This window comes from Loxodonta africana, chromosome 2, assembly GCF_030014295.1.
Source record: "Loxodonta africana isolate mLoxAfr1 chromosome 2, mLoxAfr1.hap2, whole genome shotgun sequence".
Taxonomy (NCBI): domain Eukaryota; kingdom Metazoa; phylum Chordata; class Mammalia; order Proboscidea; family Elephantidae; genus Loxodonta; species Loxodonta africana.
Window position 1 is genome coordinate 83,395,483 of NC_087343.1, and position 24,100 is coordinate 83,419,582.

The window sequence follows — 24,100 nt, forward strand, 5'->3', positions numbered from 1 at the left end:
AGCTTCTCTTTGTGCCAAATGATTTTCTGGAAGGAGCTCAAGTCCACAAATGGACATCCATTAACCTGAGTTTCTAAGCTTTTGTGACCCCACCCACAGGGCAGGCTCGTAGGTGTGCAACCTATGCACTCACACAGGGCCCATTTAATAGGGGGCATAGTTTAATGCTCTGCTCTTGCCATCTTCAAATTCTTAAGTTTGAACAAAGGGTCCTGCATCTTCTTTTTATACTGGGTCCTGCAGACTATGTTGCTTGGCCTGCCCACACATGACCATCACAGACAATCTCCTTTCCTACAAAGCAGTTTTTCTATAGCTCCCCATAAGCCTTAAACTCCAGGCCCATCTTCCTGGCCAGTCCCTTCCCCCATTCACTGCAGGAGACTGGGCCTGCAAAAGACAACTGTGCAAATGGTATGGTGGAGCTCTTTATTCGAATTTAGCCACAGAAACCAGGGTCCCTGTGGAAGAGACAATGGGGGAGAAGGCAGGAAGATTAGAGGGTGGGAGAGGGTGCAAAATTAGCCACCCTACCCTGCTACTAATTCCAGAGATTCCACTAGTAGAGAGGAATTCCTTTGTGGTAAAGCCCTTTCCAACTGTTTTAAAAATAAGAATATTCCTGAGAGGGTCAACACCCCACATTATTGGTCTCTACCATGCTGTGAACAAGTCTGTAAAGCTGTGTAGGCTAGCTGCTGGTGGAAGTCTTGGCACAGGAGACATTTTGATGAAAGAATGAGAGGGATATTTTTAGAACTTGGAGGGGTGCGTTCATGAAGGCTAAATCTGGGTAAGGCACTACAGAGTGGGTAGTGGGGTTTGGGAGTCAGAACAGGGGATAAGGGAAGGGATGGAGAAAGTTGCTGGATATTTCTTCACAATTTTCCTGGGCTCTGAGGACAAAAGCTTCTCTGCTCCTCCGCTGTTGATGAGTAAAATGTTCTGTATTAGTTTCCTAGGAGTCCCTGGATGGTGCAAACAGTTAACATGCTCAGCTGCTAACAGAAAGTTTGGAAGTTCAAATCTACCCAGAAGCACCTCAGAAGAAAGGCCTGGCAATCTACTTCCAAAAAATCAGTCATTAAAAACCTGACATAGGGAGTCATCATGAATTGACAACAACTCCACGGCAACTGGTTTGTTTCCTAGGTCTGCTAAAACATATGACCACAAACTGGGTAGCTCAAAGCAGCAAGAGTTTTTTCTCATAGTAGTGGAGGCTGGAAGTCTGAAATCAAGGTGCCTGCAGGTCTGGTTCCTTCTGGAGGCTCTGAGGGAGAATTCACGCCCTGCCTCCCTCTTAGCTTCTGGTGGCTGTCAGAATCCTTGGCATTCCTTGCCTTGTAGACAACATCACTGCAATCTCTGCCTCGGTCTTCACATGCCTTCGCTTGTGCGTGTCTCTGCCTTTCAAATCTCCCTCTCCTTTCTTTTGTAAGAACACCAGTCATGATCACATCTCAAAATCCTTAACTGAATTATACCTGCAAAGACCCTACCCAAACCCAGTGCCGTCGAATCGATTCCGACTCATAGCGACCCTATAGGACAGAGTAGAGTCGCCCCATAGAGTTTCTAAGGAGCGCCTGACAGATTTGAACTGCAGACCCTTTGGTTAGCAGCCATAGCACTTAACCACTATACCACCACTATTTGCAAATAAAGTTACCCTCACAGGTATGGAAGAGGTTGGTTAGGACTTGCACAATATTTCTGGGGCCACAATTTAACCCACTAGAGGGTCCTCTCATTTTATATTTCTGTTTGCTTTTTATTCATGCTTTACTTGAACTTCTGGCTTTGGTTTTCTCCTTGATAGAAATACTGAAACCTTGAGACCCATTATTGAAGAATACTAGCAAAATCTCTGCAAATCCGAGGCATTTTGCAAGTAGTTTCCATGTGACACCCTGCAGTATTTCCCAGTATCCCAGGAGAATGGGCAAAGAACAATAGAAAAATGCCTCAGGAGAATGTTTCAATAAAAGCTAAGTCTTGTGCTTGAAATGTTGCTGTGTATTAGAGAGTATAGAAACGTGAATGTTCACACTCCTGAATCTGAATTGGAAAACTTAGCAAAAACGTGGCTCTAGATTTTCATTAGATGCGTTGATGAACCTAAGGCAACATTTGTTTCAATTATTTGATTCACCCGTTGAAAAATTTGGAAAAGCCTAAAACAATATTTGTAAATAAAACCTCAAGTAACTGAATCCCATCCACCACCCCCTTATTGTACTCTTAGGAAAACATGTCAAAATTTATCTAAATAGTGTCTGAAATTATGTGTGACCCCTAATCACTAAAGAAAAATCCAATTATCTGAGAGATGTGGCAGACTACCGTATTTTTACACCAATGATGAATGCCTTCTACGTTTGTTTGTCAGCTGCACCCCACCCCCAGCAAAGTATTTTTGTAAGTGCTGCTGTGGTGCAAGTTTTAAAATAGGAAAATTAGTTTTCAAAAATGAGGTCCCCCCCTCAATTATCTTCATCAATTTGGGTCATTTCTTTTCAAATATCATCATGGTTTGGATCAAGGCCAGAAGGTATTCTTCAGGCTCGAGACTGGAATTTATCTGTCCTGAATTCAGATTACTCCCATTTCCTTCTTTTATGTTCAGAAAATCCCCAAACACTCCAGTGATGCTAACTCATCCTAATCACATTTCATGACCAGTAATACCACAGGAACCCTTGTGGCACAATGATTAAGCGCTCAGTTGTGAACCGAAAGGTTCGCAGTTAGAACCCACTCCTTGGGAGAAAGATGGGGCAGTCTGCTTCCACAGAGATTAGTCCTATTCTGAGGCAGTTCTATTCTGTCCTACAGGGTTGCTATGAGTTGGAATCGACTCAACAGCAATGGGTTTGGTTGGTCTGGAATATTATATCACGTAGATAGTTAACTTAAGAAATTGTTTTCATGAAAAAATAAAAAATAGCCAGGAAAATGATGAAAAAAACAAATAAAAGGGAGTAGTCCTACTATGTATACTACTGTACATAAAACAAAACCAAGCCCACTGCCTTCGAGTCGATTCCGACTCAGAGCAACCCTTTAGGACAGAGTAGAACTGCCCCATAAGGTTTCCAAGGAGCTCCTGGTGGATTCGAACAGCTGACTTTTTGGTTAGCAGCTGTAGCTCTTAACCACTCTGCCACTATTGTACATGGCTACAATAATTAAAACACTGTGGTGCTAGCACATAAAGAGCCATATAAATCAGTGGAATAAAGTAGGAAGGACAAAAATAAACCTCAGGAGTTTAAATATGAAAAAGGTATCATTTCAAATCAACTAGATAGCCACTGGAAAAAGATAAATTTGAATCCATACCTTACACCTTAAAGTAAAATAGTAAATGCATCAAAGGTAAAAACTTAACAACCACAAACAACACACACAGTGGTTCTCAAAATTTAGTGTATATAAGAATTTTCTGGGAATCTTGTTAAAATGTAGATTCTGATTCAGTGTATCTGGGTAGAAATGCAAATTCTCAGCACAGTTGGAACCAGAATGAACTGATTCAAAGCCCTGAGATGCATAGATTATTTTAAGAAATTACACAAAGAACTGCTGACATTTGTTGTCTGGGCAAGAGACATGCGAGACAAGAATGGGAGGGCGGAGGTTCACTGCATACACTTTAATACATTTTGAATTTTTTTTTAGGTTGAATTACTTTAATATTTTGTTTAACCCAATATATCCAAAATGGTCTTTCAGTATTATCAATGTAAAAAATATTAATGGGGTATTTAACATTCCCTTACTGGTGTTCAGGCTTTGGAATTTGATGTATATCTGACACTTGTATACAGGTCATGGTCTGAACTAGTCGCTAATCACATTTAAGTACTCAAAAGTCATATGTGGCTGTTAGGTATCATATTGGACATTGCAGATCAAGAGGACACATACAAATGTGAGCTTAAATCTTTACATGCCTACCTCAAACCCCCTTGCCTGTCTTCCTAAAGTACGTCTCAGATTGCCATAGTTAGGAGTACGGGTTCTGGAATCAGGCTGCTTGAACCTGAAGCATATTCCCACTGTTTAATAGCTTTGTGGCCGTGGGCAGGTCACGTATCCTCCCTACGCCTCAGTTTTCTCATCTCTCAAATAGGAAAACAATATTTTTCTTATAAGGTTGTTAGAAATAGTAAATAGGTTAATATAAAGCAAGAACTTAATTATTTTAATTATCAACAGCATATAAGAGCTCAAAAAATACCGGTGAGAATTGCTTTTGTTATTGTAACCTAGCCTTTGAAATGTGAAAATCCTTAACATTCACCTCCAGGCTCCATTCTTTTCTCTGTACAATTTCTAGGAAATTCTGTCTATGCCAAGGACCTCAATTCCTATCTCCACGCCAACAATTTCCATACTTTTATTTTGGACTCGGATTTCTCATATCCTGACTCTAATGCCAAATAGAGTCTTAAACACTTCCACTTAGATTCCTCAAAGTATCTAAAAATCAACATATTGATAATAGAACTCAAGATCACCTTCCCTAAACGCTGTCCATCACAAATAAATGAACCAAAAGAGAGATCATCCTTTTCCCTCTGAATAGCACCAATATTTGTCCAGAGTTACACGTCTGAAATATAGATATTATTCTTGATCCACACTCTACCTCGCCAATCCTATCATATAATCTCTAAATTTACTGTATTTTTTTTTTTTTATTGTGCTTCAAGTGAAAGTTTACAGTTCAAGTCAGTTTCACATACAAAAATTTATACACACATTGTTATGGGACCCTAGTTGCTCTCCGTATAACGTGACAGCATTCTCCTCCTTTCTATCCTGTATTTCCCATATCCATTCAACCAGCTCCTGTCCCTCTCTGTCTTCTCATCTTGCCTCCGGGCAGGAGCTGCCCATTTACTCTCATGTATCTACTTGAGCTAAGAAGCACACTCTTCACAAGTATCATTTTACGTTTTATACTCCAATCTAAACTTCATCTGAAGGGTTGGCTTCAGGAATTGTTTTAGTTTTGGGCTAACAGAGAATCCAGGGGCCATATCTTCCGGGGTCCCTCCAGTCTCAGTCAGACCATTAAGTCTTTTTATTAGAATTTGAATTCTGCACCTCACTTTTCTCCTGATCCATCAGGGACTGTCTGTTTCTTCCCTGTTAGGGCGGTCTTTGGTGGTAGACAGGCACCATCAGTCTGATGGAGTCTCTGGTTTATGTGGCCCTTTCTGTCTCTTGGGCTTATATTTTCCTTGTGTCTTTGGTGTTCCTCGTTCTCTTTTGCTCCAGGTACCGGGGTTGAGACCAATTGATGTAACTTAGAAAAAAAAATATTTTTTTGAGATGGCCACTAGCTTTGCTAGCTTTTTCAAGACTCCAGATGCCACTCACCAAAGTGGGGTGGAGAAAGTTTTCTCAATAAACTTTGTTATGCCAGTTGACCTAGATGTCCCCTGAAACCATGGTCCCCAGACCCCCACCCCTACTACTCTGCCCTTCGAAGTGTTTGGCTGTATTCAGGAAACTTCTTAGCTTTTGGTTTAGTCCAGTTGTGCTGACTTCCTCTGTATTGTGTGTTGCCCTTCCCTTTGCCCTAACATAATTCTTGTCTACTATCTAGTTTGTGAATACCCCTCTCCCTCATTCCCTACCCTCGTAACCATCAAAGAGTGTTTTCCTATGTTTAAACCTTTTCTTGAGTTCTTATAATAGTGGTCTCATACAATATTCATCCTTTTGCTACTGGCTAAGTTCACTAAGCATAATGTCTTCCAGATTCATCCATATTATGTGATGTTTCACGGATTCATCATTGTTCTTTGTCATTGCGTGGTATTCCATTGTGTGAATATACCAAAATTTGTTTACCCATTCATCCATTGATGGACACTGAGGTTCTTTTCATCTTTTTGCTATTGTGAACAGTGCTGCAGTGAACATGGGTGTGCATATATCTATTCATGTAAGGACTCATATTATTACCCAGGGTATATCCCAAGGAGCAGGATTGCTGGATCTTACAGTACTTCTATTTCTAGCTTTTTAGGGAAGCATGAAAGTGATTTGCAAAGTGGTTTGTAACATTTTACATTCCCACCAGCACTGTATAACTGTTCCAGTCTCTCTACAACCTCTCCAACATTTATTATTTTTGGATTAATGCTAGCCTCACTGGGGTGAGATGGTATCTCATTGTAGTTTTGATTTGCATTTCTCTAATGGCTAATGATCACACCCATTTCCTTATGTATCTGTTAGTCTCCTGAATATCTTCTTTGGTGAAGTGCCTGTTCATATCCTTTGCCCATTTTTTAATTATTTGTCTTTTTGTTGTTGAGGTTTTAGAGTATCTTATAGATTTTAGAGATTAGACACTGATTGGTTTTGTCATAGCCAAAAATTTTTTCCCAGTCTGTAGGTTGTCTTTTTACTCTTTTGGTGAAGTCTTTGGATGTGCATAAGTGTTTGATTTTTAGGAGCTCCCAGTTATCTAGTTTCTCTTCTGTTGTTTGTGCACTGTTAGTAATGTTTTATATCCTGTGTATGCCATGTATCAGGGCTCCTAATGTTGTCCCTATTTTTTCTTCCATGATCTTTATTGTTTTAGATTTTGTATTTAGGTCTTTGATCCATTTTGAGTTAGTTTTTGAGCATGGTGTGAGGTATGGGTCTGGTTTCAGTTTTTTGCAGACGGATACCCAGTTATGCCAGCACCATTTGTTAAACAAACTGTCTTTTCCTCAATTAATGGACTTTGGGCCTTTGTCAAATATCAGCTGGTCATAGGTGGATGAATTTACATTTGGATTTTCAATTCTGTTCCATTGGTTTATGCATCTGTTATTGTACCAGTACCAGGCTGTTTTGACTACTGTGGCAGTATAATAGGTTCTAAAATCAGGTAGTGTGAAGTCTCTCACTTTGTTCTTCTTCTTCAGTAATGCTTTATTTACCTGGTGGCCTCTTCCCTTTCCATATCTATGAAGTCGGCAATTTGTTTCTCCATCTCATTAAAAAACGCCACTGGAATTTGGATTGGGATTGCATTGTATCTGTAGATCACTTTGGGTAGAATAAACATTTTCACAATGTTGAGTCTTCCTATCCATGAGCAAGTTGTGTTTTTCCACTTTTGTAGGTCTCTTTTGGTTTCTTGCAGTAGTGTCTTGTAGTTTTCTTTGTATAGGTCTTTTATGTCTCTGGTTAGATTTATTCCTAAGTATTTTGTCTTCTTGGGGGCTATTGTAAATTGTATTGATTTGGTGATTTCCTCTTCAAAGTTCTCTTTGTTGGTGTAGAGGTAGCCAACTGATTTTTGTATGTTTATCTTGTTTCCTGATACTTTACTGAAATCTTCTATTAGTTCCAGTAGTTTTCTTGCAGATTCTTTGGGGTTTTCTGTGTCTAAGATCATATTATCTGCAAATAGAGATACTTTTACTTATTCCTTACCAATTTGGATGTCTTTTATTTCTTTTTCTAGCCTAATTGCTCTGGCTAGGACCTCCAGCACAGTGTTGGGTAAGAGTGGTGATAAAGGGCATCCTTGTCTAAATACTGTTTGAGTTTGTAACAGGTGAATGTTATTACCTAAACAAAGATAAATGAACTGTTTAAAAGGAATATTCTTTCAGTAATTTTAACACTGTCTAGACTTTAAGAATATTTGAATGAAGAGGTAACTTAGAGACAAATCTTCAAACTGAGGTACATGTAGCCCTGAAGGTGCAAAGTGATTTTTTGCCAGGGTGTATATAAGTGTGTTAAGTTAAGGGAACCAGTTTCTACATACAGTATGTCTTCAAAAGCTCTAGGCTAAAATTCATTGTGTGGGAAAGCACCTTGCTGGGCTGTTTTGCCTCCTTGCTTCTTCTCTCTGGCCTTCCTTCCCCTACTTGACAAAAGGCAGGCATACTTCTCATCTGTCCTGCATTTTAGCATGGTACATTGCCCCAGGGTGGAAAACCTTATGGGAGGCCAAACAAAGAAACAATTCAAAACACTCTCATTGGTTTTGAGAAAAAGAACAATTTTGAAGATTGGGAAATACATCATTTTGCAAGCCCAGTTCTTGCAAAAGGTAGTTTCCCACTTTTCTTGCTTTCTACAAAGTTGAAAGATGAGTTGTCACCTGCTGAAATGTTAAAAATTTTTTTTGATGGTTGGTCACTAATGCCATTTTTACTGTCACTCAGGACTACAAAGAAATAAGTGATATTTCTATGATAAAAGTCTCTCCACGGTTATCTGCATCAGCACTGACATTCTTAAAAACAAAAAATAGGAATAAAATTGAAGTGATAAATAATCATCTGAGCTGAAGTTATTTAAAAACTAAAACAGCCCTATTCATCTCACTAAAAGATGTATTTCCTAAAATAAAAGAATCACATGATCGTCTCAATCAAAGCAGAAAAGGCATTTGACAAAGTCCAACATCCATTCCTGATAAAAACTCTCAATAAAATAGGTATAGAAGGGGAATTCCTCAATATAATAAAAGGCATTTATGCAAAACCAACACCCAATATCATTCTTAATGGAGTGAGGCTGAAAACATTCCCCTCAAGAACAGGATCAAGACAAGGATGCCCTTTAACACCACTTCTTTTTAACATTGTGCTTGAAATCCTAGACAGAGAAATAAGGCAAAAAAAAAAAAAAAGAAATAAAGGGCATCAAAATTGGTAAGGGCATCCAAACTATTAAAGAAGAAGTAAAACTGTGCCTATTTTGTGGATAATATGACACTATACATAGAAAATCCAAAAGTCTTCACAAGAAAACTACTGGAACTAATAGAAAGTTTCAGGAGATTAGCAGGATATAAGATAAACATACAAAAATCAGAAAAACAATTCAATTTATAATAGCCCATAAAAAAATAAAATGCTTAGGAATAAATCTAACCAAGGATATAAAAGACCTATACTACAAAGGAGACTACAAAACACTACTGCAAGAAACCAAGAGAGACCTGCATAAATGGAAAAACACACCATGTTCATGGATAGGTAGACTCGACTTTGTGAAAATGACAATTCTACCCAAAGCAATCTACAAATACAAAGCAATCCCAATCCAAATACCAATAGCATTCTTTAATGAGATGGAAAAACTAATCATTAACTTCATATGGAAAGGCAAGAGGTGCTGGATAAGTAACGCACTATCGAAGAAAAGGAATAAAGTAGGAAAACTAGCACTACCTGACCTCAGAACCTACCATACAGCTACGGTAGTTAAAACAGTCTGGTACTGGTACAATGACAGACACACTGACAAAGGGAACAGAATTGAGAACCCAGATGTAAATCCATTCACCTATGGTAACTTGATCTTTGCAAAGGCCCAAAGTTCATTAAATGGGGAAAAGACAGTCTTTTTAACAAATGGTGCTGGCATAACTGAATGTCCATCAGCAAAAAAATGAAACAGGACCCATACATCACACTATATGCAAAAACTAATTCAAAATGACTAGAAAATCTAAATATAAAACCAAATAAAGATCATAGAAGAAAAAATAGGGTCAATACTAGAGGCTCTAATACATGGCATAAACAGGATACAAACAATACACAAACACCAGAAGGTAAGTTAGATAACTGGGATCTTGTAAAACTTAAACACTTTTACTCATCAAAAGATTTCACCAAAAGAGTAAAAAGAAAACCTACAGACTGGGAAAGAATTTTTGGCTATGACAAACCTGACAAAGGTATAACCTCTAAAATGTATAGGAAAATCTCACACCTCTACAACAAAAAGACAAATAATCCAATTAAAAAACGGGCAAAGCAAATAAACGGACACTTCACCAAAGAAGACATTCAAACAGCTAACAGACACATGAGAAAATGGTCTCCATCTCTAGCCATTAAAGAAATGCAAATCAAAACTACAATGAGATACCCCCTCACCCTGACATTACCACCAAGAATAAAAAAAAAAAAAACAGAAAATAACAAAGGTTGGAGAAGCTTCGGGGAGATTAGAACTCTTATGCACTGCTGGTGGGAACGCAAGATGGTACAACCCTTTTGGAAAATGATATAGTGCTTCCTTAAAAGCTAGAAATAGAAATACCATATGATCCAGCAATCCTACTTTTAGGAATATATCCTAGAGAAATAATAGCCATTACATAAATAGACATACGCGTACCCATGTTCATTGCAGCATTATTCACAACAGCAAAAAGATGGAAACAACCTAAGTGCCCATCAACAGATGAATGGATGAACAAACTATGGTACATACACACAATGGAATACTACACAACGATAAAGAACAATGACAAATCTTCAAAACAATTCACAACATGGATGAATATGAAGGGCATTATGCTGAGCGAAATAAGTCAATCACAACAGGAGAAATATTGTATGAGACCACTACTATAAAAACTCATGAAAAGGATTACACACAGAAAGAAACAATCTTTAATGGTTATGAGGGAGGGGAGGAATGGGAAGGGAAAAATACTAACCAGACAATAGATAAGTGGTAACTTTGATAAAGGGTAAGACAGTACACAATGCTGGAGGAGCACAAGTTGACCAAGGCAAAGTCATGGAAGCTCCAAAGACAAATCCAAACTCCCCGAGGGACTGAATTACTGGGCTGAGGGCTATGGGGACCATGGTCTCAGGGAACATGTAGCTTATTTGGCATCACATAGTTTGTGAAGACAATATTCTACATTCTACTTTGGTGGGCAGGGTCTCGGGTCTTAAAAGTTTGTGAGTGGCCATCTAAGATACTCCACTGATCTTACCCCATCTGGAGCAAGGGATAATGAAGAAAACTAAAGGATACAAGGGAAAGATTATTCCAAAGAACTAGTGGACCACAAGTACCACAGTGTTGACCAGACTGAGTCCAGCACAACTAGATGGGGCCCAGCTACCGCCACCAACTGCTCAGACAGGGATCACAATAGAGGGTCCTGCACAGAGCTGGAGAAAAATGTAGAACAAAATTCTAACTCACACACACAAAAAAGACAGACTTAATGATCTGACAGAGACTGGAAAAACCCCAAGAGTATGGGCACCAGACACCCTTACAGCTCAGTAATGAAGCTGCCCCTGAGGTTCACCCTTCAGCCAAAGATTAGGCAGGCCCATAAAACAAAACAAGACTAAATGGGCATACCAGCCCAGGGCCAAGGACAAGAAGGTAGGAGGAGACAGGAAAGTTGGTAATAGGGAACCTAGGGTAGAAAACGGGAGAGTGTTGACATGTCGTGGGGGTGGCAACCAATGTCAAAAACAATATGTATATTGGTTAATGAGAAACTAATTTGCCCTGTAAACCTCCATCTAAAGTACGATAAAAAAAAGGATGATTTTCTTATAAAATTTTACTTTTTTTATTGAATGATTACAGTTGGTGAAAACAATTGTGGTGCTAACTCCACCTAAATTTTCTTATATTTAGAGCTGTGTGGTCAAAGGAAATATTTTTAATGTCAATTTGTTTACATATTTTTGTTGTATCTCTATATGTATATATACATGAGATCTCTATCCACACACAAGCATAGATAATGGAAATGTTGAAAGAAGATGGATAAAGAAATCCAATGTAAATATTAATGAAATGAAAGTTGGTATAGCTTTATTAATATCAGTTATCTCTAGGAGGGACCATTTAATGATAAAATATATATTTTATCAGGAAGATATAAAAATTCTATATTTGTATCCATTAAAAAAATAGAGCTTCAAAATTGTACAAAGCAAAAATCGACAAAAAAAAATTGGGAAAAAAGACAAAAATATTATCTTAGTGGGAGTTTGTAATATACTTTGTAACTGATAGAATAAGCAGACAAAAATCAGTAAGAACATAGAAGGCTTCAACAATATGATTAGAAAATAACCTGGTATACATGTGGAGCATTCAACAACTGCAGGGTATATATTCTTTTTTCAGCACATGTAGAAATTTGATGATATACTGTGCCATGAACAAGTCCAAACAAATTTCCAAGGATTGAAGTCATACAGTATATGCTGTCTGGTCACATTGCAATTAAGATAGAAATCAGTAATAAAAGATACTCAAAAACCCACATGTATGGAAATTAAGAATATACTTCTAAATAATCCCTATGTCAAAGAAGAAATCACAACAGGATTTAGAAAATATTTTGGACTGCATAATAAAAACAAACTTGTTGCCATCGAGACAATTCCAACTCATATTGACCTTATAGGGCAGAGGGGAACTGCCTTATAGGGTTTCCAAAGAGCAGCTGGTAGATTTGAGCCTCTTGCCTTTCGGTTAGCCGGCGAGCTCTTAACCACAGTGCCCTGCATAATAATAAAGATATTACACATCAAAATTTGGAGAAGTTCTTGATTATTGCACATTATCTATTGACCTTCTACTATGGATGAGCTGGATTTAATATTTTAAAACCTTCCCCTGATCCCCTTCATCTACATTTCTTCTCCCCATCCTCCCAAATGGTACATTTTGGTCAAATTAATATTCGCTACGTATTTTGCCTATGTAAAATTTTTTCACAAACTGTTAATGGAATAGACGTTGCCTTCAAGGTAAACCAGTCTTCACCTCTTATCTACCCTCTATCCTTGAACATCCCATCTCCACGTCAGTGGTCAGTGACATTAGCTAACAGTTAAAATAGCTAAGTACCTCCTCATTCAGACTGCCAGGGCAAAAGCTCCCCAGAGCTAATGGCAACTCAGGATGGAAAGACATGTGTTTGCATATTGCAAGATGGCAAGAGCAAAGGTAAGGAATGTGCAAAGGAAACAGTACAAAAAAGAGGAGGCAAGTACTCTCAAAGTGGATGGGAAAGCTGTTCTTTTTGGTTAATTGTAAGAGTATAGAGAAAGAATAGACTGATAGTTGAGTATTCTTAATGATTTTATTACAAGAGAAAAGTAAAAGTTCAAAATTGTCTTTTCACTTTCCTACTTTTCAATACCTAAAATGAAAAAAGGGGCTATTCCCAGAGTACAAATCCATTGCTTAGTGAATGTTCCCCGGGTACCAAAACTGTGCTTATGAATGTGAGTAGGTGAAATCCTTTCCGCTGTGACTCCTAGGAGACATCACTCTTTCTTCACCAAGTGCAGGAGGTAGATGCAAAGAAAAGAATGGAAAGAATCCTCTCTCACAGCTAGAGCAGATGGGGAGGCAAAAAAGCAACTGTCTTCATTAAGGGCACTGAAGCAAGATGAATATAAATTTGGTGTGCTGAGTTCCCAGTTGGAAATCAAATACATTTTCCATAAGAAGCAGAGAGACTCTGTATAGCTATTAAGAACTGTCACATGTGTGGTATACTCTTGTATCAGGATGGGAGAAGAGGATAACAGATACCACCCATTAAAAACAAAGAGTTAGTTCTCAGATAGAATGGGATAAAGATGTAGAATGAAACTCATATTCTTTAAAAAAGCCCAGACTAACTGGACCAGTTGAGACTAGAAGACTCCCTGAGACAGCTGCCCCAAAATACTCTTTAAACCTTGAACCGAAATTATCCCGAGATCACCTTTTAGTGAAATGACGAAGTGGTGTACAAAATAAAGGATATTATCTGTAAGTACAGTGCTCTATTGAAAACCCATCTATCTGAGGCCAAAAGGTCAACATTTACTCTAAAGCAAAGGTAAGGGAGCAGGTAGAGTATTAGAAATGGAACTACCAGAACACAATTAAAGAGAATGTTGACACATTTAGAAAAATGTAACTAATGTCCCTGAACAATTCGTATGGAAATTGTCAAATGGGAACCTAGTATACTGTGTAAACTTTCACCAAAAACACAATAAAATATTATTAAATAGCTAGGGTTCTATTTTTCTCTTGGTAGAATGTATAGATTTCTGTGAAAGTGGGAAATTTATTCACTGTCTTAGGCTGGGTTCTCTATAGAGAAGCAAAACCAGTAAAGCATATAAACATATAGCCCAAGCCCGTTACCATTGAGGGGATTCCGACACATAGTATGTACAGAGAGATTTATATCAAGGAAATGGCTCTCACCATTTCACTCCCAATGAAAATACCTTTCAATTGATTGGCTACTCACAACAGATCCCATTATGGAGGTGATTGCATTATATCAAATCTCATCATGGAAGGGATCACATCATCATACAATTGCCAAAATGTAACACAACTGCCAAACCACTGAGAATCATGCCGCAGCCAAGTTGACACATAACCTTAACAATCACAACCACCGTTATTTTTCTCATTCATTCAACAAATATTTACAGAGCACTTACTGAGTACCAATAGCTGAACTAGGTATTGGGGACATAATGTCAAAAAAGCTGGAAAATTCTCTCAAATTGGGCTTATAGTCTAGTAGAGGATTCACATATAAAAAGGCAATCATAACTGTGTAACAAGGCTCAAGCGGGGCAGATTTAGGTGCTGCAAAATCACACAGGAGAGAAGCAGCTGGAAGGATGGATGGAAAGGCTTCTGAAAGAAGTATAATCTAGGTTGAGACCTAAAAGATACGGATTTGTGGCACTGTGACTACAAAAAAGTGTTAAAAATTCTAAACTTTGGATTTACTAATTTATAAGACCTAACCTACACAATTATGAAGAAGAACGTGGCATCAGGATTCAAAGAAGGCTCATTAATGACCTTCAATATGCAGATGACACAAGTTTGCCTGCTAAAAGTGAACAGGACTTGAAGCACTTACTGATGAATGAAGATTAAAATCCACAGCCTTCAGTATGCATTACACCTGAACATAAAGAAAATAAAAATCCTCACAACTGGACCAATAAGCAAGATCATAATAAATGGAGAAAAGATTAAAGTTATAAAGGATTTAATTTTCCTTGGATCCACAACCAGTGCCCACGGAGGGAGTGGTCAAGAAATCAAACAATGTATTGCATTGGACAAATCTGCCAAGGTCTCTTTAAAGTGTTAAAAATCAAATATGTCACTTTAAGGACTAAGGTGTGCCTGGCCCAAACCATGGTGTTTTCAATTGCCTTCTATGCATGCAAAAGCTGGGCAATAAAGAACACCAAAGAAGAACTGATGCCTTTTAATTATAGTATTGGCAAAAAATATTGAATATACCATTGAGTGCCAGAAGAAACGAACAAATCCGTCTTGAAAAAGTACAGCCAGAATTCTCCTCAGAAGCAAAAATGGCAAGACTTCCTCTCACATACATTGCACATATTATCAGGAGGGACCAGTACCTGGAGAAGGACATCATGCTTGGTAAAATAGAGGGTCATTGAAAAAGATGAAGCCCCAAAATGAGATGGATTGACACAGTGGCTGCAACAAGCATAACAACGATCATGAGGATGGCACAGGACTGGACAGTGTTTTGTTCTGTTGTACATAGGGTCACTATGAGTCAGAAGTGACTCAATGGCACCTAATGACAACCACCTGCATATTATTAATGACACAAAAGGAGAAAAACAGCTGCAAACATCCATTAATAATCAGAATGTGGAAAGTACAAATTATGAATCTAGGAAAACTGGAAGTTGTCAAAAATGAAATTGAATGCATAAAGATTGATATCCTAGGCATTAGTGAGCTGAAATGAATTGGTATTGGCCATTTTGAACTGGACAATCATATGGTCTACTATGTCAGGAAGGACAAACTGAACAGCAATGGTGTCACATTACACCTGTAAGGAAGACCAGTTAATACAACTATTATTCAAATTTACACACCAACCACTAGTGCCAAAGATGAAGAAATTGAAGATTTTAACCAACTTCTGCAGCATGAAATTGATCAAATATGCAATCAAGTTACATTGATAATTATTGGTGATTAGAATATGAAAGTTGGAGACAAAGAAGAAGGATAGGTAGTTGGAAAATATGGCCTTGGTGATAGAAACATCATTGGATCACATGGTAGAATTTTGTAAGACCACTGGCTTCTTCACTGTTAAATATCTCTTTTTGACAATGTAAACGGTGACTATACATGTGAACCTTGCAGATGGAATACACAGGAAATCAAACCAACTATATCTGTGGAAAGAGACAATAGGGAAACTCAATATCTTCAGTCAGAACAAAGCCAGCGTCTGACTATAGAAAAGATCATCAATTGCTCATGTGTAAGTTCAAGATGAAGCTGAAGAAAATTAAAACAAGCCTACAAGAGCAAAAGAAAGACCTTGAGTATATCCCACTTGAATTTAGAGACCATCTGAAGAATGATTTGACACACTGAACACTAATGACCAAACACCAGAAGAGTTGTGAAATGACATCAAGGACATCATACATGAGGAAAACAAAAGGCCATTAAAAAGACAGAAAAGACCAAAATGGATGTCGGAAGAGACTCGAACTTTCTCTTGAATGTAGAGTAGCTAAAGCAAAAGGAAGAAATAATGAAGTAAAACAGCTGAACAGAAGATTTCAAATGGCGGCTTGAGAAGACAAACCAAAATATTATAAGGAATTTTGCAAAGACCTGGAGTTAGAAAATCAAAAAGGAACAACATGCTGGTCATTTCTAAAGCTGAAAGCACTGAATAGAAAATTAAAGCCTTGAGTTGCAATATTGAAGGATTCTATGGGCAAAATTTTTAATGATGCAGGAAACATCAAAAGAAGATGGAAGGAATACACAGTCACTTTACTGAAAAGAATTAGTCAACATTCAACCATTTCAACAGGTAGAATGTGATCAAGAACTGATGGTACTGAAGGTAGAAGTTCAAGCCACACTGAAGGGAATGGTGAAAAACAGGGCTCTAGGAATTCACAGAATATCAATTGAGATATTTCAGCAAACAGATGCAACACTGGAAGTACCCACTCGTTTACACCAAGAAATTTGGAAGACAGTTACCTGGATAACCAACTGGAAGAGATCCATATTTGTGGCCATTGCAAAGAAAGGTGATCCAATGGAATGCAGAAATTATCGAATGATATTGCTAATATCACATGCAAGTAAAATTTTGCTGAAGATCATTCAAAAACAGTTGTAGCAGTACATTGACAGGCAACTGTCAGAAATTCAAGCCATGTTCAGAACAGGACATGGACCAAGGGATACCATTGCTGATGTCAGGTGGATCTTGGCTGAAAGCAGAGAATGCCAGAGAGATGTTTACCTGTGTTTTATTGACTATGCAAAGGCATTTGCCTGCATGGATCATGAGAAATTATGGATAACATCGCAAAGAATGAGAATTTCAGAACATTTAATTGTGCTCATGCAGAAGCTGTACCAAGAGGCAGTCATTCAAACAGAACAAGGAGATACTCTATGGTTTAAAATCAAGAAAGGTGTGTATCAGGGTTGTATCCTTTCATCATACTTATTCAATCTGTATGCTGAGCAAATAATCTGAGAAGTCGGACTGCATGAAGAAGGTGGCATCAGTATTGATGGAATTCTTTAACAACCTACAATATGCAGATGACACAACTTTGCTTGCTGAGAGTGAAAAGGATTTGAAGAACGTACTGAGGAGAATAAAAAACTATACCCTTCAGTATATGGATTACACCTCAACATAAAGAAAACAAAAATCCTCACAATTAGACCAATAAGCAACATCATAACAAACAAAATATTGAAGTTGTCAAGGATTTTATTTTACTTGTATTCACAATCAACGTCCGTGGAAGCAGAAGTCAAGAAATCAAATGACACATTACATTGGGCATATCTGCTGCAAAAGACCTCTTTAAAGAGTTAAAAAGCAAAGATGTCACTTTGAAGACCAAGGTGTGCCTGACTGAAGCCATGGTATTTTCAGTCACCTCATATGCATGCGAAAGGTGCACAATGAATAAGGAAGACAGAAGGAAAATTGATGACTTTGCGTTATGGTGTTGTTGAAGAATACTGAATGTACCAGAAGAACAAACAAATCTGTCTTGGAAGAAGTACCGCCAGAATACTCCTTAGAAGTGAGAATGGCAAGGCCTTGTGTCATGTACTTTGGACATGAAATAAGGAGGGACCAGCCTCTGAAGGAAGATGTCATGCTTGGTAAAGTAGAGAGTCAGTGAAAAAGAGGAAGACCCTCAACGAGATAGATTGATACAGTGGCTGTAACAATGGACTCATTCATAGCAACAATTGTGAGGTTGGTACAGGACCAGGCAGAGTTTCATTCTGTTGTGCATAGGGTGGCTATGATTTGGAACTGACTCGATGGCACCTAACGACAACCACCACTGCCTACATATAAGGATCCCTGTTGGCACATTAGTTAAGCACCAGCTGCTAGCCAAATGGCTGGCGGTTTGAATTCATCCAGCAGCCCTGAAGGAGCTGTCTCAATCCTATGGGTCCGTTCTACTCTGTCACAAGCGATTGCTGTGAGTCGAAAATCTACTCCGTGGCACCTAACAACAACAGTAACCTACATGTAAATTTAAGATTGCTTGTATGCTATTTCTTCCTAAAACATAGGTAGAAGTCAATCATACTCACTGTTGCTAAGACTTCTGAAGGTTTTTACAATTATCTTAACCCAAACTCTCTTGCTCTGTTTTCCACATCACAACCTAAAAAAGTCCCCATCTACTCATCTGCTTTGTTCTACTTCTTCCTGACCCATTATGCAGTTTGGCCTCAAAATATTAGGAATTCAAGGAGAGTTCACACTGTGAAAGGCTGGGAACTGCCTTTTAGAACTTGTTCAGAAAATGCCAAAAGGTAACTAGCCAATTCCAGCTTTTGATCAAATTTTAATGATCACACTGATATAAACCACTTTCTGTTCCTGATCTATTTCCCAGGATTTTTCCTGCAATGAATCACCAGCTGAATGGATTCTGAGGCTCCAGACCAAAGCAGAAATGCTGCGGGGCTTGCAAGCTTCTCTACGGATTGTGCAGGGAAGCTACAGAGCACTTTTTATTAGCTCAGACTCACTCTGTGCTGCCTCCGCAGCCTTAGGAAGGCTTGCCTGTAACCTTTGTTTTCCTGTTTCCATGGATATCACCCAAAGGAGCTTTGAAATCTTCTAAGTAAGTTTCCTCTCTCTTTTGGTACTTTCACTGGAACTCAGTGGTAGGGGCCATCTGGCTCTTAGTTTTCAGATGGCTTGGCATTCTGTTGATCATCTGCCCCAGTGTGGCACTGGATTCCCCTAAGTCATCGGGAAGGCAACATTAGGGTAGCCCAAGCACTAAGGCTACCTCCAGAAGCCAGATTTCTTTGACCTGGGATTTGACTTGTCTCTTGTCAGAGACAAGGCGATTGGGTTCCCTGTTGACTGGACAAATGAAGTGGGGTAGAAAATTGAGGTCATTTTCTCGGACAATCAGGCTAGAAATACATAAAGGCAATTCAGCTTCAATTTTCTGGCTCTTTCAGTGAAAAGAACGACAGCCCAAATTATCAGGAACATTGCCTCCACCTTACATTGTATACGTGGACACGGCCTTAGCCCAGTTCCCCCACACCAGACATCTCCACTCCGCATGCACTTTACAAGGGCATGCGCTCTGCTGCAGAAGTGCTTCTTGGTTCTCCCATTTTTCTCTATATTCCTTGCAAGAGGGGGAATCATTCCTACTTTTCTTTTCCAAGCAATGCTTGTATTTGGTCACAGCTGGAAAACTGTAATAAGCAGGAAGGGAGAAACGAAGTCCTGTTCACAACTAATGGGTGAACCTGCAAATTCATTACTCATGGAGATGTTCAAAAAAAGTCGTGAAGGAGCCAGGTAACGCTTGTGGATGAGTGAAGTACAGATAGGTGGGCTGTCCTTAGCTATGGTCCAATTCCTCATACGTGTCTGGGCGGTGTGAAGGGTTGGGTAAGAGGCAGAGAAAAGGGCAGTGGGGAATCTTGTTTCCTTGGCAGCCCATCTGCTGAGGTCATGAAAAAGCCCACACTTCAGCCTCCGTGCCATCTCGGGCTCCTGGGTGGTCTCTCACACTCACACTCACACTCAACAAGCTACACAGCCCTCCCTGTGCTTATGGTCTCTGCCAATGAGTCTTTATTAGGAACCCTGTCTCCTTGGGAAAAGTACATAGCTAGTTTTTTTGGATAGGGGTTTATAATTAAAGACTTTATTAGCTTCCTGTTGCAAATTTCCATGGCTAATGGGATTTAAGCCTGCATTATTTATGGCATTTGGAGGCTTACAATCAATCAATCTCACCTATCCTCTTACGTCTCAGTGCCCCCCATACATCCCCCCACCTCCACCGCTTGTCTGCCAGGAGGTAGGAAGTTCCAGAGTTAATGGGAAAAAGGCTCCCAGGGTCTCTACACGGGTCTGCATGAATTTGTAGAGTGACCAAAACTAGGCTGGGAACTGTAGCAAACCTAATACCCATTTGTCACGTTTTGTCTTCTATTCTTAGCCCATTCCATAAGTAATCAGGGCATTACGGCAGCTGAAGCTGGACTTTATCCATGGTTTATCAAGATTGTCACCATTAGGGAGTATTTAGAAGCTCTCTTGGGAAGAAAAGGGGAGGTTCTTAGACAGAAGGGGCTGAGAACTATGCTTGAAGCTGCCAAGGGAAGCTGGCAGAATACGATTATGAGATCAGTACATTTTTCCTAGAAAGAGTAATTTTCTTTCCTAATTCTTGTTGCATGAGAGAATTAGTAATAATAAAACAGCTAATATTTGAATACTAACTTGTGTCAGGGACTATTCTAAGCACTTTATATGCATGCTCTCACTTACTGCTTGTGTAGTGGCTCTACACCGAAATCTGTTCTCCCCTTCTTCCCTAGCAAGTTGTAGCTGGAACATGGCTGTCCAGCCTGGAACTACATTTCCTGGGCTTCCTTTAAGTCAGAGAAGATCATATGACTCTACCTTCACCCATGGAATGTGAGCAAGAATGCCATTCTCCAGATCTCTTCCCCATGCTCTTTTTCTCTTCTCGTTGGCTGGGTTGGTAAAAAAAGACTGATCTTAGAATGCATATGTTGCTGTCAGACTGGTTCCTAAGCCATTTACCAACCCAGAGCATCTGTCCTGGATGGTTTCTTGACAGAGAAATAAACCATTTGCTCCTTAGCCCACCATATTTTAAGGATTTTTATTAGAAAGCTTGAATTATCTTACTATACTTTGCAACAACCCTCCAAGGTAAGTTTTTTTTTTTTTTTCAATTAAACCCATTTTACTAATTATAAAATTGTGGCTCAGAGAAGTTAATTTTCTAAAGTTATATGGTTAATAATTTGCATCACTGGGATTCAAATTAGGTTTCCTGAAGCACATATGATAATACAGGTCAGAATAATGGTTAACTTGGGTGGAGTGGATTGACTAGGAGGTGCAAGAGGGAGACTTCTGGGGTGCTGATAATTTTCTATCTTATTCTGAATGGCACTTATGTGGATGTATATATTGCAAAAATTTACTGAGATATATGCTAAAGATGTGTATACTTTACTGCATGCATGTCATACTTCTATAAAAACAAGTTAAGGAAAGCAAAAAAACAGGTTGTTTGAATGCAATGCCAATCAATTCAATTAGATCTAGTCCTGGGGTACCAACCACTTTATGTGGAGTCAGGAGCAACATTTTCCTTTATTTCTTGGAGTTTAGTTTGTTACTATTTACATATGTAACCATTAAATATCCAGTTTCCATGTGATTCAGTCTAGGATTGGTATTGCCACGAAAAAGAATGAAGTTGGACCCACACCTCACACCATATTTGAAAATTAAATCAATGTGGATCAATGACCTAGATACAAGAACTAAAATCATAACATTCTTAGAAGAAAATATAGGAGTGAAGCTTAAAGACCTTGTTTTTGACAATGAATTCTTAGACATGACACCAAAAGCATGAGCAACAAAAGACAAAATAGATATACTGGACTTTATAAAAACTGAAAGCTTTGTATATGATAGGACTTTACCAACAAGGTGAAGAGACAACATACAGAATGGGAGAAAATATTTGGTAATCATATACCTGATAAGGGTTTAATATCTAGAATAGATAAAGAACTTCTACAACCCAACAGTAAAAAGACAAACGACCTGAAGACATGCAAATACCTGATAAGCATATGAAAAGATGTTCACCACAGCATTATACACAATAGCCAGAAGATAGAAACAACCTGTGTCCATCAACAGACAAATGGATAAACAAAATGCTGTATATACATACAACGGAATATTATTCAGCCATAAAGAGGAATGAAATTCTGAGACATGCTATGACATGGATAAGCCTTGAACACATTATGCTGAGTGAAATAAGTCAGACACAAAAGCACAAATACTGTATGATCCACTTATATAAAATATCTGTTGTTCTTGTTAGTTGCCATTGAGTTGGCTCTGACTCATGGTGACCTTATACAAAATGGAACAAAACAGGTCCAGCCCTGCACCATTTTCATGACCGTTTGGTAGTTTGAATTCATTGGAGCTATTTTGTCAAGCCATATCGTTGAGGGTTTCCCTTATTTAAAAAAAAATATATATATATTTATTTTGTTGTTGAGAATACACACAACAAAAAATACACCAGTGAAAGGGTTTCTACACGTACATTGGAGCCCTGGTGACACAGTGGTTAGGAGCTCGGCTGCTAACCAAAAGGTCAGCAGTTTGAATCCACCGGCTGCTCCTTGGAAACCCTATGGGGCAGTTCTACTCTGTCCTATAAGATCACTATGAGTTGGAATTGACTTGACAGCAACAGGTTTAATTGGGTTTTGGATTGTACAAATGGTTAACATGCTTGGCTGCTAACTGAAAGGTCCACCTATAGGTAACTTGGAGAAAGTACTGGTGATCTGAAAAATCAGTCACCGAAAACCCTAAGGAAGACAGTTCTACTCTGCCACACATGGGGTCACCACGAGTTGAAATCAACTCCATAGCAACTAGTGCTGGTCTTTTCTTTTATAGGACACTACTCAGATTAAAGTAGGTCTTGTATGACCTCATGCTAACTCAACCAACTAACATCTTCAAAGACCCTATTTCTAAACAAGGTCACATTCACAGCTACCAGGGTGCTAAGAAAACTTAAATCCCACCTTTCTGACACCAAACTGTAAGGATCACATCAAATCAATTTATTATCACTTCTGTTCTCCTCTACTCCGCTTTTGTTATGACACCAGTTGCACATGCAGCACTTCTTCCTCTGACCCTAATCACCTCACAAGTTAAAGGGCACAGTCCTCCAGACTGCCGATCTGCCCAAGATCTCAGACTCCGGCTGTAGTCTTGGGAGTCCCCCGTGACACCCACTTCTGACCTGTTGGCTACAAATTTGGGGTTTTCCTCTTCCTCCTCAGGATACCAACCATAAGATGAAGGGTCCCCAGGGCATCCTGACTTCTGACCTGCTGGCTCCCAGTACTCCCATGGGTTCGAGAATTTGATAGAACAACTCACAGGAAATAGTATACTTATGATTAATTTTATTACAGCTAAAAAGGTACAAATGAAGAAACACAGAGTGAGGTTTTGGAGCATCCCAATACAGAATTTACATGTCCCAAAAAGGAATGCACTACCTTCCCATATGCACTGATGTCATCAACCAGGAAGCCCATGGAGCTTTCGTGTCCAGAACCTTTACTGGGCCTTGTTACATAGGCAAGATTTACTAAATCATTTCTCCCCCTCCCACCTGAGGTCAACTGATACCATAAGGTGGTGTTTCTGGTTTAGCCAGTACCCACCTGAGACACCTCATTAGCATAAACCCTCATGTGTGGTCTAGAACCAAAACCCATTGCCATGGAATAGATTTCAATTCACAGCAACCCTATAGGACAGAGTAGAACTGCCCCATAGGGTTTCCAAGTAGCAGATGGTGGATTTGAACAGCCAACCTTTTGGTTAGCAGCCATAGCTCTTAAACACTGTAACACCAGGGTTTCCATGTGGTCTGTAGGCCTCAACAAATGTACTTCAAGAACTGAGGAAGTCGCAAGGTTTTAGAGGTTTTCTCTCAGGAACCAAGGACAAAGACGAAGTTCTTTGGGTAAAGTTAAAATCTTTACCCCACACAGGGGTTAGGAATTCAACATAAATTTTTTTGTGGACACAATTCAATCTATAATATTCTCCATTATAGAAGTGATTCACCATAGACAG

At 38.9% G+C, this 24,100-nt stretch overlaps 1 protein-coding gene across 1 annotated transcript in view; it reads right to left on the reverse strand.

Moving 5' to 3' along the window:
• The window catches only part of ARSB (arylsulfatase B), a 328,139-nt gene that overhangs the window by 45,271 nt on the left and 258,768 nt on the right, over window positions 1-24,100 (reverse strand). The gene's annotated exons all lie outside the window — the stretch shown is intronic.